Here is a 19,656-nt window from a genome sequence, read left to right on the forward strand (position 1 = left end):
ACTATTGGCGAATCATATAATAATACATATATCATCACTAGTTACTAGTTAACGAAAAGAAAAATGTCTTGTAACTATTTGCGAAATGAAACAACTTTCAAAACGTCAGAAGAATATGAAATGTGTCAACTTAAATGTCAAAATTTTAAAAAATGAGTTTTAAATTTCAATAAGAACGAGAACAATTACAGCGTATGTTGGAACATGTGAGCGCCGACACAACCTGCTCCGATGCTGCCGTGGACCAAATTATCGGATCCCATCCGCCGATCCTATCCGAAAATCCACCTTCTTCGCGCCGATAATCGACGGTGGTGGGGGTAGACCCGCTCTCCCATTGGTCGGGTTTGGGAAAAGAGGCACACGACGGACAGATCAGTAGATCTGCGAGCGCGTCGTTGGCAGCACCGACCCGAGGTTATAACGCTCTCCACGTAATCTATGGTCGAAGATTGTAATTTTGTCGTTCCGCGCGCGTAATTTTTTTTTTTTAAATCTTGTTGGTAGAGAAGGAAGATTGAGTATTTTTTACTGTAAACTATTGCGTGTTAAGTGTCTATCGATTACGGACCTCTGTTTTTGGTGAAAGTGCGTTTTTTGGAATTTTGTTTTCGTTTTTATTTTGGAATACCTGCGATTTTTCGTCACAAGGTAAATATTAGTTTTGAGTTTTTGTTATTTTAGTAGTTTTTCAAAAATATCTTTCATTTGCCTTTCCTTTTAGTTGATACACTTAAAACGTAAATAATAATACCTTTTTTATTGTGTTTTAGGTTTTTCCTATTTTCTTTATTAGTCTTTTGTTTTTTATTTTTGTTATTTATTTGCTTACTTCTAGTTAAATTTAAATCGAACTTTGTTAAACTGTTCTCGTTTTTTTTTTAAACAGATACGTCTACAAAAAACCGTTGACGTTCTGTTAAAATGACATTACCTATATATCAGGTTAAACTTCAAAATTAACAATTACCACCAAATAACTTAATAAGGTAAAACCAAAAAGCCTCAAACTTTCGCATTTTTTTCCTCAAAATTTATCGCATTCACATGGTATTTTGTATATTACATTTTTTGTTTGTTGTTCTGTATTCATTGGTTTAGTGTGTGATAAAATGGATCTTAGTGTAATATTTGGATCGATATAACTCGAAATAAAACCAAAATATTTATAAAGTTACAAATAAATTTCTACTGGAAAAAAAGACAAAACAAATCATGTAATAACTATGATAAAAATTCAGCTCTAAGAATGTAAAATAAAATTAAAAAAGAAATAAAATATAAATTCAAACCAAAAAACGTCATCAATTAAAATTTATAATTTAAATTTTTGTTCCATTTTATACTGAAGTTAAATTTACAAAACATTGTGATATAAGTTGATGACAAAACAGTAATTAATTATAAATATTATGTTAATTTATTTATAATTAAATGAAATAAATAAATTTAAATAATACATAATGTTCTAGCTACTTTCTGGAATTTAATGAAAAATTAATTAATTTTAATAGGTATTTGTTTTGTTTAAACCAAATTATTGTTGTGTTAAATTAATAATGAGTTTGGTTTGGTTATAATTTATTACCTATATATGTACTAATAAGCAATGGAAGATATTGATCGAATTGTTTATGGCTTATAAAAAGGGGTTTCTCATCAAACATGTCGCGTGATGAAAAATAATAAAAATGGAATCATAATATTGAAAATTATGATATGGTTTTAATGCCATTCCTTTGTTCCACTCTATTTAATGCATGCGATTCAAGGATATTTTTCCTTTAGTTATTTTTACCTTTTATAGAGATTTTTTAGACACTATAAAATTAAAAGAATATTATTATTTTTATATACAGGGTGGCACCCACCTCATTATTTATTTTACATTAAAACTTCATTATTTTAAATACAACGCCCTGTATTTTTTTAAATGAATTGAAGAAGATTCAAATGCTCTTTCAAATTATATTAGGGTTTCCCGAGGGGTTTTCTATACATAAAAAGTGATTTTTTCAATAAAATGACAACCAAGAGAGCTGATTTCTAGTTTCTAGTAAGACTTAGTAGCTATTTTCAGAATTGAAATTAGTTTAGGGACTTTATTTGAATGTATAGCAGTTTACTCTTATTTAATTTAACTACAATAGTTTAATAAAAAATATTTATTAAATATATGTAGGTATTTACTATTCTATCAAGAAAAACGAAGAAGTAGTTCTTTGATTTATTTTCCGATGACTTGTAGACAGGGTTCGGAAGTAATTAACTAAGACGTAATTTACCTGATTAACTACGTGTAGTTTTTCTTCAAAAACTACGTCTTTTCCCGTTCATTAACTATATGAAAACTACGTTAATAAACTATGTATTGATATTATGAATAATTTTCCTTTGTATGAGGTGTAATAGAGATAATATGATGTAAATATTATATTTAAAACCATATTTCTTCTGTTTTCTTAAATACATTATGTGTTTTTAAAGCTTCAACTTATTATAACCTCACCTCAAACCTTTGACATTTGAAAGTTACATACATAGGTTACATAAACTACACTCTCTACATAAACTACATTAACTACATGTAATGTAGTTTATGTAGTTTTTAAAAGTAACATGTAGTTTTCCGAACCCTGCTTGTAGATATGGATTTTCTATAAAAGAGCCAATTACGGAAAATCCATTTTCTTCATTTCCAACGACAGGTTCTCTGTGAAATAGGACAAGTAGTTTTTCAAAGGAACGCTTATCAGGAAGATTCCTATTTGGATATCTTTGAGCCTAACTATTGTGGGTAAATTTAAGTAAACTGTTATAAATCTAAATAATAATGTCCATATACTAAAGTCGATTTTGAAAATAGTTACTAACTGTCACTAGAATATTGCCATGGCGACACCAGCCATCCTGATTGCCATTTTATTGAAAAATAGCTTTTTGTTCAAAGATCTAAGCTAGATAGGTATAGGAAACCCTAATATAGTTTGAAAGAGCATTTAAATCTGCTTCGATTTATTTTAAAAATACAGGGTGTTGTATTTGATTTAACAAAGTTTTTATGTAAAACAAATATTTAAAATAGATCAGAAATTTTTGGTACCCCCTGTATAAATTTAAGGAAACAATAACATTTTTCAGTAAAGCTATTTATCTATCTTTAAACTCATCACAAGAATTAATTCTGAAAAGTAATGTACATTGTGTTGATTATCTATTTTATTGTAGCATGCATATTTAAATATATTTAAATATCTCAAAACCCAAAGATTTTAAACTGTTAGAATTATAACAATAATAATAATAGGGTATCTGAAATTTGGACCAACCGTTTATAACGTACATTTTAATCTTAATACTGCGAAGTCTGGCGATAGCCTTGTATACTGCTTAGCCAGCATTATGTTAATCGACTCTCTGTTGCGACGGTTGTTGCCAACTGTAATTCAGTCAACTAAAAGCTTTTAAACCATATACTTGATTTTTGTTTAATAAATACTTATCACGGAAATACCAAAAAGGACTTTTTCTTTAACAGGTTATGGGTCCAGGTACGTTAGCCCTGGTGTGAACCTTTCGTCGCGTTTTCGTGTAAAGTAGTCGCGCGTTCGAGTCGTGCAGTAAGTCTCGGGCTTGTGATTTCTAACTACGTTCGAGTCGTATATACAGAGTGTCGCAATGGCCAGTGTAACAAAAATCGATTGTGGAAACATACCAAAGTTTGATGGCTCCAACTTTCAACTGTGGAAATTTAGTATCCAGATTTTACTGAAAGTTGAGAAGCTTATGAAGATAGTCGACGGGACTGAAAAAGAACCGGACGACACAACTTCAGATACGTGGACTAAATGGGATACAAATAACTCCAGAGCTCAAGTTATTTTGTTGTCGACAATCAGCCAGGATCAAATTCAGTATTTGAATTACTGTAAATATGGACAATAAAAATTTGCAGTTTGTTGGTTTGGATCAGATTGAACAAGACATTGAAAAAGGAACTATCGCGATCCATCAAAAACATTATGTTTCGCGGATGCTCGAAAAATTTAACATGAGCTCAGCAAAATCGTTGTCGATTCCAGCTGAACCGGGTATACGTTTGACGGCCATTTCTAATGACTTTGTTTGTAATTTAAAAGTACCTTATCGTGAGACCGTTGGATCTTTAATTTTTCTTGCAACCGTCAGCAGACCGGACATATGTTTTGCTGTCAACCAAGTGAGTAGATTTCTAAATAATTGGAAAGACGAACATTGGCAAGCAGTTAAACGGATTTTCCGTTATCTTAAACAAAGAATGAACTATAAGATTGTTTATTCGAGAATCCAAAGCATTGAAGCTATCGGTTATACAGACGCCGACTACGCTGGTTGTGTAGATACAAGAAAATCAATTAGTGGATACATCTTCATGCTTGCGAATGCCCCGATTACATGGAAAAGCCAGAAGCAATCGGTTGTAGCCCAATCAACCACCGAGGCCGAGTACATTGCATTAGCCCTTGGCGTTAAAGAAGCTTTGTGGCTTAAATCCCTACTACTGGAACTTGGAGTTTCTACATCAACGATGAAGATGCTTGTGGACAACCAATCAGCCATAAAGTTAACTCAGGCTCATCAACTCCACAGCAGGACAAAACATATGGATGTGAAACTGTGTTTTGTGCGGGATGAGTGCGAAAAAGGCAATATTTCCGTCAGTTATGTGTGCTCAAGTGAACAACTAGCGGATATTTTAACGAAGCCGCTTACAAAGGCAATTTTTAATCGCCTGCTTGTCAACATTGTAAAAGTGTAAAATGTATTATGATTTTATGTTATCGTAAATTGCACATTACCTTGATTTATCTGTTTTGCTTGTTCTTAAGATTTGGTTGAGACAAATTTCAAATAAGTGGGAGTGTTAGAATTATAACAATAATAATAATAGAGTATCTGAAATTTGGACCAACCGTTTATAACGTACATTTTAATCTTAATACTGCGAAATCTGGCGATAGCCTTGTATATTGCTTAGCCAGCATTATGTTAATCGACTCTCTGTTGCGACGGTTGTTGCCAACTGTAATTCAGTCAACTAAAAGCTTTTAAACCATATACTTGATTTTTGTTTAATAAATACTTATCACGGAAATACCAAAAAGGACTTTTTCTTTAACATAAACATATTTAACATTTATAATAAATACCTTTTTTGGCCCTAAGAATCCAAAAATGAAATAAAATATCGGGCGTTCAATAAAAAATGATAACTTTGGTATAAATCTTAGTTCTGAATCATCCTGTATATTTTAAAATAATTTTAAATTGTGTATATTGCCTCCCCACATATACCCATAAAATATTTTGTTTCTACATCTTTCCGTTTTCGTATAATCAACCGAGGCGAATGAGGTGCGCCACCCTGTATACGATTATTTTTTATGCGTTTCTTAGTAATTCCTTTTAAAATGATTTAAAAAACCAATATTTACCCTAAGAGCACTTAAAATTAACTTTTATCAAAACTAAAATTACATTTCAGTTTTGTTTGTTTAATGATCATTGCAGTTATCGTCTAATAGCATGACCTATCAAAACCTAAAGTTTTGTCATATAAAAGTACTATACGACCTTTTGTACTTAATAACACCACTATTGACATCGTGGACTCTGTGGAATTCTTAGAACTTGTTGTAGACAACTCGTTAAAATGGGACTTTCACATCGAAGCTCTATCAAAGAAAAAAAACTGCCTGTTTTGCGCTAAGATCAGTTTCTAATGAACTTAACCTATCAACCTCTAGAATAGCCTATTATGCCCCTTTTGAGTCACATCTTCGTTATGCCCTTCCATTCTGGGGTACTTGCTGCCCAACAAAATTTGATCGTATTTTTAGACTTCAAAAGAGAGCAGTTCGATATTTGTTGGGACTGAACAGTAGAACTCACTGCCCTGCACTTCCTTCTTTAATCATTTTTCAATCCGTTTGCTTAATCCGCAAGCACATATCTGCTATTCCCGAAAGGCCATCTCATAACTATCCACTTAGGAATGCGGAGCACGATCTTTATGTGCCAACCCCGAGCTCGGAACTAGTTAAAGGTTCAATACTGTACAATGCCAAAAAAATGTACAATCATCTGCCTTTAAATATCAAGTCGCTATCATTCTTTCCCGCATTTCGCAAAGCTCTGAAATCATACTTACTGGAGAGAGCCCTATAGGCGGTAAACGACTTTTTTGTTGATATTTAATCATGATCAATTTTGAATTTTAAAATGTTGATCATCTCACACACTGGTCAAAGGTCAAGTATTAAATATTTTATAACTTGTTCAATACTGTACAATGCCAAAAAAATGTACAATCATCTGCCTTTGAATATCAAGTCGCTATCATTCTTTCCCGCATTTCGCAAAGCTCTGAAATCATACTTACTGGAGAGAGCCCTATAAGCGGTAAACGACTTTTTTGTTGATATTTAATCATGAACAATTTTGAATTTTAAAATTTTGATCATCTCACACACTGGTCAAAGGTCAAGTATTAAATATTTTATAACTTTTAAAATTATATCTATTTACTGCTTACTGTTCTGCAATTGTCCGTGTATGTTCTATTTGTAATTTTAATGACTTAATTTTTTTTGAATTGTATGATTTGTATTGTGTATTTTTTGTTGTTTGTATATTTTTTGTGCTTTTGTTTGTTTTGTGAGTGCTTTGTCGATGAAGCTGTTTTGGCTTTTTGCACAATAAAGCGTTGTTTGTTGTTGTTGATACAATTACGGAAAGATGACTTAACAGAAAATTACTACCCGAGTGACGCCCTGCGCGTGGGGAACAGATTTGCGACTGCCAAGGATCTTATATTTCCGTTATTGTATCATGGTCTCATATGAGGGTTGCCTGGTAAGTTTTTACAATGGATCTTTTCTTCGGTTCTACTGGACACGTCGCAACCATTCCATTAGAGGATTCAAAAACTGTTAATGCCGAATGGTGTACAACAAATGATAATTTGATGAAGTATTTTCATTCATGAATTGGATTTAATCAAGTTATTTATTCAATAATCATTTAATTTGACACAATATGGTTGGTGACGTGACAGAAGAGCCATTAAAGGAGCCTTAAGCAACCAAGAAACGTGACACACATTTTTCCAGCTAGTTTTAAAAAGAAATGAAACAATAAGTGTTCGTGCCCGGGTCTAAACCTCAGCCTCAACTAAAAATCTCCTCTCTCCGTACAAAAATGCTCCCACAGGTCGTAAATATCAATTCACGTTGACAGCCGAGGCTCACAAGTTTAATGGTCCACCGTAGGAAGCAGTGGAAGGTATTAGACCGTGACCGAAAAAAAAGAGAGAAGGAAAAAAGATATTTATGACTCGGCAGTTCCTTTAATTTTACTCGAAACGGCCTTAAAAATCATCGTTGCGGTTGTTTGGACACGTTTGGGCTCTGGACGGGGTTTATTAGGTTGGTTCTGTGCGCTAATACGTCATTTTAGGGATATCATCGCTGTTTCAAAATGCATTCCTTAATTTTGTATCTTTAAATGCATGCAGTAATTCTTGAATGTTGCGAGGAAGAACTTGTTCAAATGATGGGAAGTCTGGGCACGGTAAAAGAAATAAAATTAAAAAAAATATATATTTTTTTATTTTGCCAAACCATGTATTTTCCGTAGATTATAACTGAGTGAACTCTACACTAACAAGAGAGCTATAATAGATTGAAGAGGGCTACAGATTGTGTGTATTGAAGAGTACAGCAATTTTATAGTTTTGTTCATATGAATATTTTGCAGGTTCAGTATACGTCTATAGTTCATATCATGATGACATAGGTGATGACAAAGCAAAGCGAGAATTTCCATTAACATACAAACTGGATAAAATTTATGTCAGCATGAGAAAAAAACAATATGGCGATATTATTATATAACTTGGTAATATTTGAGGGGTAGTTTCATCACGTTGGAATTTGACTTTCGAAAAATCCGTTTGCCAAAAATAAGCTTTTTACGTCAAGCAGTTTAAGCAGAATCGTGGTTAATCAATTACCCAACTTTTTGGAACACCCTGTATGATTTTTAAAAAAATTCAAAGTATGTAAAAAACAAAATAAATTATGCGTGTCCAAGCGTTTTCCCGAAAGACTAACCGTTTTTTTAAATAATAAATATTGTAATATTTGAGGGGCGTTTTCACCCTCTTGGAATTTGAGATTCGAGAAACCCCTCTTTATCGAACCTCTACACCCCACAGTCAATCCGTTTACCAAAAATCAGCTTTAAACATCAAGCAGTTTAAGCAGAATCGTGATTACTCAATGGTCATATTTTATGAAACACACTGTATACATTTTTAAAAAATCTTAAAATATGTAAAACAACAAAATAAAATATACGTGTTTAGGAGTTTTTCCGAAAAACTCACCGGTTTTTAAATAAAAAATACTCTAATATTTGAGGGGTGGTTTCACCCCCTTAGAATTCGGGTTTCGAAAAATTCCTTCTTATCGAACCTCTACACCCTAAAGTCAATCCGTTTTCCAATAATCAGCTTTTTACGACAAGCGCTTTAAGCAGGATCGTGATTAATCAATGACCAGATTTTTCGAAACACCCTGTATACATTTCTAAAAAGTCTTAAAATATGTAAAAATACAAAATAAAATATACGTGTTTAAGCGTTTTTTCGGAAACTTGACCGTTTTTTAAATAAAAAATATTGTAATATTTGAGGGGTGGTTTCACCCCCTTGGAACTGGAATTTCGAAAAATCCCTTCTTATCGAACATCTACACCCTAGAATCAACCTGTATGCCAAAATTGAGCTTCTTACGTTGAGGGGGTTGGACAGGATCGTGATTAATCAGTGAGTCAGTCACTTAAGAATTTTGTATATTAGTATAGATTAATGTTTCCTTTTTCTGCTAACACTAATCTGGAAGGGGCCTATTTTGCTTAGGCGGAATCCAAACGGCGGTCCTCGGCCATATCATTGTTAATGGCCTACCGAGTTTGGGAGTGTCTAAATCGACTCTAACTATCGAGATATCATTGAGCAATTTCATATGTTAATGTGCAGTGTTTGTCACCTTTTTATTTTTATATTTTTTGTCTTAAGTGTCAATTTTTCTACATCTAAGTTGTTAAACATGTAAATGCATATTTAACAAAAGTGTGAAAACTTTATGAAAATATTGTTATGACTATGAAGAGAGATAATAAAATAAGAAATAGTTCTAAAACTCGTTTAAATATTCTTTCACACTTCTATAAATTTTAAAAGGAAAAATATTTTATCACTTCAAGTCAGTGTCAACGAACTTGGACAAATAATTCAATATAAAAACGGCTCCGAGAATTCAGGGCACAAAGTGATCCATAACAATATGCTTTCATTTTAAAGAACTTTATGAATAGAAGACCGCGATGAATAGAGCTGAGTGTACAATACCAGGAAAAATACATAAACCTCCTTCGTAACGAGTTTGAATCGGGATTTTAATTTGAATTTAATTGAATCAAAGTACAAATGGGATATTATTTCTGATAATGGATATAATAATTGATAAAAAAATTATTAGTTATTGTACGATCTAAACATTTTTTTTTTCATTTGATCTTTTAAATGTTTAAATTGTTCAATTCACACCAAAAAAACACGAAAACTACAGCTAAAATACCTTAATTTTAGCACTTTAGCACTTTACATGCGTTTCATGTTTTTCTGAGGTGAAATCGTCTGCTGATGCATGGTTAGAGGAAAGCGCGTAAAGGTTTTTGGTGTATTGTGGTGAATTATTCGTGTTTTGTTTTGTTAAATTATTACCAATTTAAGATTTTTTTTAAATAGAAAGTAAATTAAATCGAACCTGATAATCTACCTACAAATACTATATATAATATATACTACAATACTAGATAATCTACCTACAAATCACAGATACTGACTGGCAACGACTGGAAGTGACCACAGACTAGTACGCGCCAAAATACAAATTTATACTAATATAGAAATAAGAAAATTAATTACCAGATCAATATTTCCTACAAGGGACGCTCTACGAATAAATCAGGAAACCTATCAAAAAGAGCTTGAAAAGAGACTAAAGCCACAGACACTCAGAGATCAAGACCCCAACGACATTCTCAATAATCTAAGGCAGGGCATAACTACAGCAACAAAGAAAATATGTAGTAAAATGAAACACCCTTCGGAAACTAAATTAAAACCAGAAACGACAAAACTAATAAGGAAAGAAGAAAGACTGACAGAGATGCCCCAGAATATGACACCTTAAATAAAACAACTAAAAGAGAAATAAGAAAAGATCTAAGGGATTATAAGAGAAACCAAATTTTGGAAACAATTGAAAACAATAGAAGCATGAAAGTGTTAAGACGCAAGCAAATGCGCGGAAAACAAAAAATAATAAAGATAAGAAACACACATGGCACTATAACATGAAATTAGAAATGAAATTCACAAATTCTACGAACAACTTTATCAGTCTGTTATACCAAACAAAGATAGAGTACAAAAACACAGCACAAACGTAGGATCAGAAGATATGCCAGAAATATCAACCACAGAAATTAAATACGCACTTCAACAAATAAAAAATGGCAAAAGCCCAGGAGAAGATCGTATTACACCTGAAATGCTGAAGATGGGCGGAAAACCATTAGTGGATACCATGGAAGTATTGTTAAATAAATGTCTGATGGAGGGTAGAATCCCGGACGCATGGAAAAACGCAGAAATTGTGCTATTATACAAAAAAGGAGATTTTACAAATATAGAGCATTATAGACCAATAAGCCTTCTTTCGCATCTATACAAGCTCTTTACTAGGATTATCAACAACCGACTGTCTACGAAACTAGATTCCTATCAGCCAATAGAACAGGCAGGCGTTCGAAAAGGTTTTAGTACCATCGATCATCTACAAACAATTAAAACAGTCATTGAAAAAACAACAGAATACAATATACCTCTACATTTGGCCTTTGTAGACTACGAAAAAGCCTTTGACAGCATCGAAACCTGGTCATTTCTAGCTGCAATAGAGGACGCGAGAATTGATTCCAGATATTATTCCATTATTAAAAATATCTATGATAGTGCAACCTTCCAAGTTAAATTAGATGATGACCTCAAAACAGAAAAAATACTACTCGGCAAGGGCGTGAGACAAGGAGATACCATCTCTCCCAAGTTATTTACACTGGCACTGGAAAATGTCTTCAAGAAATTAGAATGGGAAAATAGAGGTCTAAACATCGATGGGGTACACCTTAGCCATCTGAGGTTCGCAGACGATATTGTCTTGCTGAGCACCGACATTCAAGAACTAAACACCATGCTAAATGAGCTAAATGACCAATCCCAGAAAATTGGCCTTAAAATGAACTTGAAGAAGACCAAGATAATGAGCAACAATATCCATAACATTACCGTTGACAACGTTATTATTGAAAACGTAGACCATTATATATATTTAGGTCATAAAATCAAGCTGGGCAAGGAAAACCAAAATACGGAGATCAAACGCAGGATCCATTTGGCATGGGTAGCATTTGGAAATATGAGCGATATTTTCAAGGATAAAAAGGTGCCCATGAACCTAAAGAAAAAAGCTTACGACAGCTGCATTCTACCTGTGCTTACGTATGGCTTAGATGGCAATTACTCGAAAAACAGCAGAACAACTACGAGTAGCACAAAGAGCCATGGAAAGAATCATGTTGGGAGTCACCATTAGGGAAAAAATACGGAATACCCACATACGTCAAAAAACAAAATTAATAGATGTCGTTAAAAGAGTGGCAAGTCTGAAGTGGCAATGGATAGGACATGTGGCAAGACAAGATCCAGACCGATGGCCCCAAAAAATAATCCTATGGAGACCTAGGGGAACAACAAGAAGTGTGGGCCGACCAAAAAAGAGATGGGTCGATGACGTCAGGGCAGTGGCGAGAAGACAATGGATAAGATTGGCTAGAGATCGCGAAGCATGGAAAAACCTAGAAGAGGCCTATATCCAACACTGGATGGAACCAGGCTGAGAAAGAAGAAGAAGAAGAAGAACGACTGGAAAACGGGCACCTTATATAACATTTTTACTTGCGACGAAAAATCTAGAGAGCGACTCTCGAGGGTACTTCTCACAAATGGACATAAATCTGACAGTAACTATCGGAGAGCACAAAAAACTGTAACGAGACCCTGCGAGACTTGCTTGCATGTGGACAGGCTTTTTTTGATAGTTGGAGAGTCGCTCTCACATTTCAACAACAGTTTGAATTTCATGAGTGCTCACAAAGAGTATTTAGGAATTATGGCGTCGAAAAAAACAGTGGCCAAGTGATAAAATTTGTAAATTAATTGGTATTTATCAAGAAAACTCCATTCTATGGGATACAATGTGTACTGAGTACAGTAATAGAGAAACAGAGCAACACATTGCAGCAGTCACCTCCTTCACTATCTTACCTATGGTACAAACGGATATTATATAAGATATAGATATAATATTACTTTGTCATATAAATTTCTATCGAGAATCCTGCAAAAAAAGCGAAAAATTCCGTGTGGCCGAAGCACAAAAGATCAATTTGACGGGTCGGCGACTTTCAGATAAGAAGCTCTCGACTTATCGGCGTTACACTTGGCAGAATGTAAATAGTCGAGGACGACGTTCACAGACCGAGTGAATCACTATGGAGTTAATTACGGTTTTTATCGGTGTATTCGTGTCCGAGAACGGCAAATACACTTTTAGAACGGCCATTACCGCAAATAAAAACGATATTTCTGCCTTGTTTCAATCGAATTCGTGAGAAAAACTGATTGGCAGTCGTTGCGGAAGAAAGTTTATGTCTTTTTCCCGGTACGGTTCTGATTTATCGAAAATCTCTTTAATGGATCTATAAAATAGCTGCACGAATTGATAATTAAAGCATCACTTTTAAATTAAAAAAGTACGTCTTAAGGTTCTTTAGGATTGTGACATATTATTGTGTTTGTGTTTCGGTTTCCAATTCTTTTATTACCTAACATATCATACGATCGAAAAAAAAACGGCGTCAAAAACTGTTGGGGAGTGACAATTTATGATAATTTTGACGAGGTCAAGCCACAAACTAAACCAAGCCACAAAATTAATCTCATTAACGTCATTTACTTGTTTGTGTAAACGTGTAGACTTTTCAGTATTATTAAATCCTGTAGTTCCAGGACGACATTCTTTGAGTCCTTTTTCAGTTATTTTAAACAAAAAACAATACGTGATTCAAATAAGTTATTTACATTTTTCTGATGCATATATATATATATATATATATATATATAAACGGGATTTGGTTTAAGTATTTAATACTCATTTCCAACTACAGCCTATTGCTGCTTTCCCGTTACCCTACGCCACACATCTCGATTTAGAGCGTCATCAGCTTCTAGGTTACGAGCTTCCATTGCTTCCGTAACCGTTCCGTTCCAGGATTTTCTAGGTCTACCTCTCTTTCTTCTGCCCTGGGGAGCCCATTGAAAAACTCTTTTTGGCCACCTGTTCTCCGGCATACGCAGAACGTGTCCAAACCATTTTAAGCTGGATTTTTCGATTCGATCCAGTACTGTCTCCTCCGATGCATTCATGATACGCCTGACCTCGATGTTTGTCTTTTTTTCCATTGGCTTGATATACCTGCGCTTCTTCTAAGGTAGTCCATTTCAACAACTTCGATTTTGCGTTTCGCGTCTGCACTCAGAGTCCATAGCTCTGAACCATAGCAAAGAACTGACTCCACCAATGTTCTTCCAAGTCTCTTTTTAGTTGTTGCAGATAAGTTTCGGTCCCACCAGAGGCTGTTAAGACATCCAATAACTTGTTTGCTCTTCTGATTCGGGTTTGTATTTCTTCTTTGCCCAAACCCTCGTTGTTGATAGTAGCACCCAGGTATTTAAATTTGTCTACTTGTTGAATCTGGACGTTATCATTAATGAAGACTTCAAAACAAGCGTTGGAATTGACAGCTAAGTATTCGGTCTTCTTTAGACTCACCTGAAGTCCCCATTTGTTTTTTCTTTCTGATGCAAATTATTAAATTCCTCTCCAGGTAATGACTTTTCTAAATCAGCAATTTTTTAATTAAATGTCTGATACTGTGGAAAAAATTCTGGCGTTATGTAGCCAATGTATACAGGGTGATCCGAACTGTATTCCGGAAACTTCGGCAGCATATTCTGCACAATAAAATCAGTAAGAAAGTTCGTATAAATGTATGTGTAATTTTTTCAAACAAAAAATTATGATTAATTAAAAAAAAAACTTCCCAAATTTATAATTTCAATCAAATAACTATCTATTTCAATTCTAAATATCTTGAGAACGGTTGCTCTGCATTTTTGACGTAAAAAATTACGGTAATGTATATTTTTTAATCGGTAGTTTTATACAGGTCCGGACGAAAAGTTGTTACTCTTTAGAACAATTAAAACACTTGTAAATGGCGTCCCCTACAAATATTGACATCGAAATAACATTTCCTATATAAAAAAACTCCCAGACACCAATTTTCATCCATATACTGACGATACTTTAGAAATTATTTGGAAAAAATCGAAATAAGAATGAAACTTCTACACTCTGTTATCTCCGAAACTAAGCATTTTAGGACATACTTTTATCAGCAGGAAATGCTGCTAAAATTTCCCGAATTCAGTTCGGACCACCCTGTTTGGTTTGGTTTGGTTGTGAGAGTTATTTACTCCAAGTTATTTTTTGAAAAGCGTAGAACTGGATAATGTAACCTGGAGATCAGAAGGAACAGGTCAATAGCTACTTCAAAAAATCTAATCTAATATAATTTAAAATAATACTAAAAACCTACCATATTTACTTTTAGAATTTTAGAATTTAGAATGAGTGGGAGGGGGGTTAATCACTTCGACCTTACAGATCTATTGTGTCCCCCTTTCTTGAATCATAACTCATCATACAGTCCCAGGGCTTTGACAAAAGCCAGTATCAGGGACGGTTTTATAGAGGGTAGTTCTCCATCTCCAATATCAGTCGTACCAAAATTCATGGCACGAATGGTTGTCGTCTCGGCGCACTCAGTGATGAGGTGTACTGGTGTTTCACCATCTTCCCCACAGAATCTGCATTCGCCCTTTCTTCTTAGTTTCAATCTACTGAGGTGTTCATTGAGGAGACAGTGTCCTGTTAAAAACCCCGTGACAATCCGAAGATTGTTCTTTCTCAGACCCAGGAAGATCTGTGATTTTTCTTGATCATAAGCCCTCAGAAACTTCTTCGAGTGTACCTTAGACCATTGCAAGATTTCCATTCCAGGTTGCGGATGGAATCTTCCAAGTTCTTGAGTTCCGCCTTGAGTTGGTTACCACTTGGAAAGCAGAACGGTTCTGGTCCAGTTAGTGGAGTGTTCGCTCCTTTCCTAGCTAGATTATTTGCTTTTTCATTGCCTTCTATCCCTTGGTGAGCAGGCACCCAGTGTAGGAGGACTTTGTTTTCTTTGCCTAATTTTACCATATTTATAAAACATAACTAATTACGAAACAACACTATTTATTGCACAAAACACCTATCTTTTGCCGATATATCTACGTTTTAATCCAAATATTTACTTTCCTACTTTCTTTTGAGATTATTCGATTTTTACTCTGCGTCTTTATCTAAGTATGTGTACATAGTAAATATACTAAATTAAACAAACATTTATCGAACATCGTAAATTTATCGAAAATATAATAAAACTATTCGCAAAACCGTAAAATCCACACTGTTTAGTACACCACCACCTGTGAATATATCTATGTAATATACGACAGCAAACACCCACTTGGACAGGTAAATATTTATTACTTGCTTGGTAGAGATTTTTTTTCTAAAAATTTTACTGCTTATTCTTGGTTTAGCTATAAAATAGACGCATTTACGTGAACCTTTAAGCTATGTATAAGAAAAAAGGTTATGTTCTTTTTGTTATACAGGGTGAATCTTAAATAAATGCAAATATTTTTAGGGGTGGTATATATTTCGACTTCAGAAATAAGTTTATTGAGACCAGTCAGTCATTCGAGATCATTCAGTAATTGTACCACCAAGATTTACAAAAAACTCTCACTTCATTGTTAAGCTTCATTCAGAACCTCGAAATTAGTGGAATAAATTAGTGGTTTCACTAATTTACAATTTGCACAGCTAAATTATTAAAAAGGAGAAAAATCTAAAACATCGTCGCTGGTGGCAAACCCAAATTTTTAGAAATCGATATAATTTGCTGCAACAACTTAGTGTCTGAGGAGGGCTATGATCAATTCAAAAACTTTAAAAGAATGACCAGACCCGTCTTTGAATATTAACAAAATTTAATAACACCAAAAATTACGAACTAAAGATACAAATTTTAGAGTAGCAATTTCATTAATATCGACATATTCAATATTAATTTTATTTACAAGATCTTGCCATGCGTTTTTTTTTTTATTTTTTAATAATACAAAGAATGTTTAACATCCCATAATATAGGCAACTTTTCATATTCTTCAATTAATAATAACGAAGATTCATTGATCCACTCCATAATTTTAATAAAGAAAACGAAAAAAAGAGATCACACACGCAAATAGATTCTGATATTTAAAGTATTAAATAATTCTGGTGATTCAAAAAAATATTTAAAACTTTACTATCAGAATATAAAAGAAAATAAAATAAAAAGATTTTTACCCTGACCCAGTCTCGACGGAACCAGGAATCTCTACGCGCTGCGCTATGCAGACTTGTTCGATTTATATTCAATACACAAAAATATAGGATCTTCTTCCAATGCGCAGTAGTGAACGCAACGGGTATGGGCAGCCAGATGGGCCGCATGCTGTTCCAGAGAGCATTTTTTTCTGTATTGACTAAGAGTGGGTCCCATGGGACCTTCCACTGCGGCCGCGAGGACCTATTGTGGCTCAGTTTCTACAAGCTCTAATATACACAGAGCGTTAAAGTTCACCCTCGAAACCCAACCTTTTAACATAGGCCGTTATGTCCGAGGGTGATATGTCTCCTAGGGTCTGATAGGTCTAGCATTGGTTTGCCAAACATCTCAAACCTGGTCCTGCCCCAGCGGGGCGGGTACACATAACGTGCTTCATTGTTTCGTCATCTTCCATACAGTTATACATATACAAGTTAGACATATTTTATTTAAAGGTAAAATTTAGGGTTATCTCTGTTTCCTATATAGAAAACAGTAATATCTTCAGAAAGAAAGAAATATCTCTATTTCTTTCCCTGAAAATCTATTATTACATTATCTTTAATTCAATCACAAATGCCCCGTCTTAAACTCACTCTACTCCACACCTATGACACCTATAAAATCGTTCCAAGGTTAATCTCCTAATCCGCTTAAAGTTAGCGAAGTGTCACCTGTCACAGTTACGTCATCTTACACGTCACTTCACGTTTACTTTAATGGATGTCGTAAAATTCAAAATCATCCTTTTAAAGGTTGGTTCGGCACAGAATACACACTTATTCTATGAGGGTTTTAAAAGATTAGTAAAAGGTTTTGGAACGGTCGGTTAAGCAGACATCTGTTCCCTGGGAACAATGTAATAAAGATTTTAATAAGCATAAGCATCGCAGCAGTTAAAACTATATGGGACATTAAGTGCGATGAAGAAAATTACTAATACGTGTTGGAAGAATGTTCGAAGTTTAAATACATAAATTTTGATTGTTTTTGTATGATCTGTAGGGTGTATGTTATAGGGCTTGTTTCTCCCTACAATTTCCTGTCTCACAATGTACCGTTTGTGTCCAGGAAGGGTTCATAGTTTCATAGTTGTCGATTTTCGAAAGAAATCAGAATTATTTCGTATAGTTTTCATTTTATTGATTTTATGTAAATCACTGTTCATTAAAATGTTGTGTCCTATGTTATAGGGCTTGTTTCTCTCTACAATTTCCTGTCTCAGAATGTACCGTTTGTATCCAGGAAGGGTTCATAGTTTCATAGCTGTCGATTTTCGAAAGAAATCAGAATTATTTCGTATATTTTTCATTTTATTGATTTTATGCAAAACACTGTTCATAAAAATGTTGTATCCTATGTTATAGGGCTTGCTTCTCTCTACAATTTCCTGTCTCAGAATGTACCGTTTGTATCCAGGAAGAGTTCATAATTTCATAGTTGTCGATTTTCGAAAGAAATCAGAATTATTTCGTATCATTTTCATTTTATTGATTTTATACCAAACCACTGTTCATTAAAATGTTGAATCCTATGGTATAGGGCTTGTTTCTCTCTACAATTTCCTGTCTCACAATGTACCGTTTGTATCCAGGAAGGGTTCATAGTTTCATAGATGTCAATTTTCGAAAGAAATTGGTACATTTATTTTATTTCGTATATTTTTCATTTTATTGAAAGCACTGTTCATTAAAATGTTGAATCCTATGGTATAGGGCTTGTTTCTCTCTACAATTTCCTATCCCACAATGTACCGTTTGAATCCAGGAAGGGTTCATAGTTTTATTGTTGTCGATTTTCGAAAGAAATCAGAATTATTTCGTATATTTTTCATTTTATTGATTTTATGTAAAACACTGTTCATTAAAATGTTGTATCCTATGTTATAGGGCTTGTTTCTCTCTACAATTTCCTGTCTCACAATGTACCGTTTGTATCCAGGAAGGGTTCATAGTTGTCGATTTTCGAAAGATATCAGAATTATTTCGTATATTTTTCATTTTATTGATTTTATGTAAAGCACTGTTCATTAAAATGTTGTATCCTATGTTATAGGGCTTGTATCGTGTTAGATTATTACCTAGGTACAAGTTAGATTATTACCTAGGTAGATCAGGTAGAACCTGAATAATCATATTTGCTTCATTATTTTGAGTATCTATAAATTGTTCTCTCTCTTCTGCAAGCATTCTCTAAAAATATTGATTCCATTTTTCGGGTGGTATTGTTGAAAATATTTCCATTTTTGGTTCGGTTCTTAAATTCTCTACAGCCTTCTGTGGTCGTCCTAAAAAATGTCCTTCCATAAAGGTCTAATATACTTGAAATTGATATAAACTGAACGCACTCAGTTAATAATTTAGGAACGTATTTAAGATTTTCTCGACAATATGAACTGATTTCAGACACAATATACATATTTGACAAATGATGATGACGTCAAGTTGAATGATCGCTGAAGCGTCTTTGAATCTTGGATCCGTTTTCTAGTGCATGTGTATGTCGTTAAAGTGAGCATAACAAACTTCTCTGAAATGCTAGACACCCTGTATAATATTAAACAACAACGAATGCCCAGTGGTTCTTTGAACTTCTTCTAATTATTCGTGCAAGTATTCAGGTCAGCTACGAAATATACTTCGTCTCTCCGTGGCCTTTTCCACTTTCCTCTATGTAAGCGATACCGGCGTAAAAGTTTCAAGTTACGATTTGTTTTCAAGTAACCCGATACGTGGATGCAGATGTAATGCGAAGGGTGGAACCCTTGTATCTAATTTGGACGAGTTATAAATTTTATTTTTATAATTAGAAACCGGTGAAATATTAAACGGTCGAGTAATTTGCGTCGGAGTTTATTAGGTTTACTTTATTTTTTTTTCT

The 19,656-nt window shown here is 33.9% G+C and overlaps 1 protein-coding gene across 2 annotated transcripts in view; it reads left to right on the forward strand.

The window, feature by feature from the left end:
• The first annotated feature begins 384 nt into the window (after nucleotides 1-384).
• Nucleotides 385-19,656, forward strand: part of LOC115877302 (discoidin domain-containing receptor 2-like) — a 111,849-nt gene continuing 92,577 nt past the window's right edge. The window contains exon 1 of one of the 2 annotated variants that reach the window (XM_030893436.1): nucleotides 385-651. The gene's annotated coding sequence lies outside the window, so the exon portion shown is untranslated. Of the gene's footprint in view, nucleotides 652-15,769; nucleotides 15,873-19,656 lie in introns of those variants that run through there. The other variant, XM_030893437.1, reaches the window with a different exon arrangement.

The sequence above is a fragment of the Sitophilus oryzae genome, unplaced genomic scaffold (assembly GCF_002938485.1).
Source record: "Sitophilus oryzae breed Bouriz unplaced genomic scaffold, Soryzae_2.0 scaffold_1443_pilon_pilon, whole genome shotgun sequence".
Taxonomy (NCBI): Eukaryota; Metazoa; Arthropoda; class Insecta; order Coleoptera; family Curculionidae; genus Sitophilus; species Sitophilus oryzae.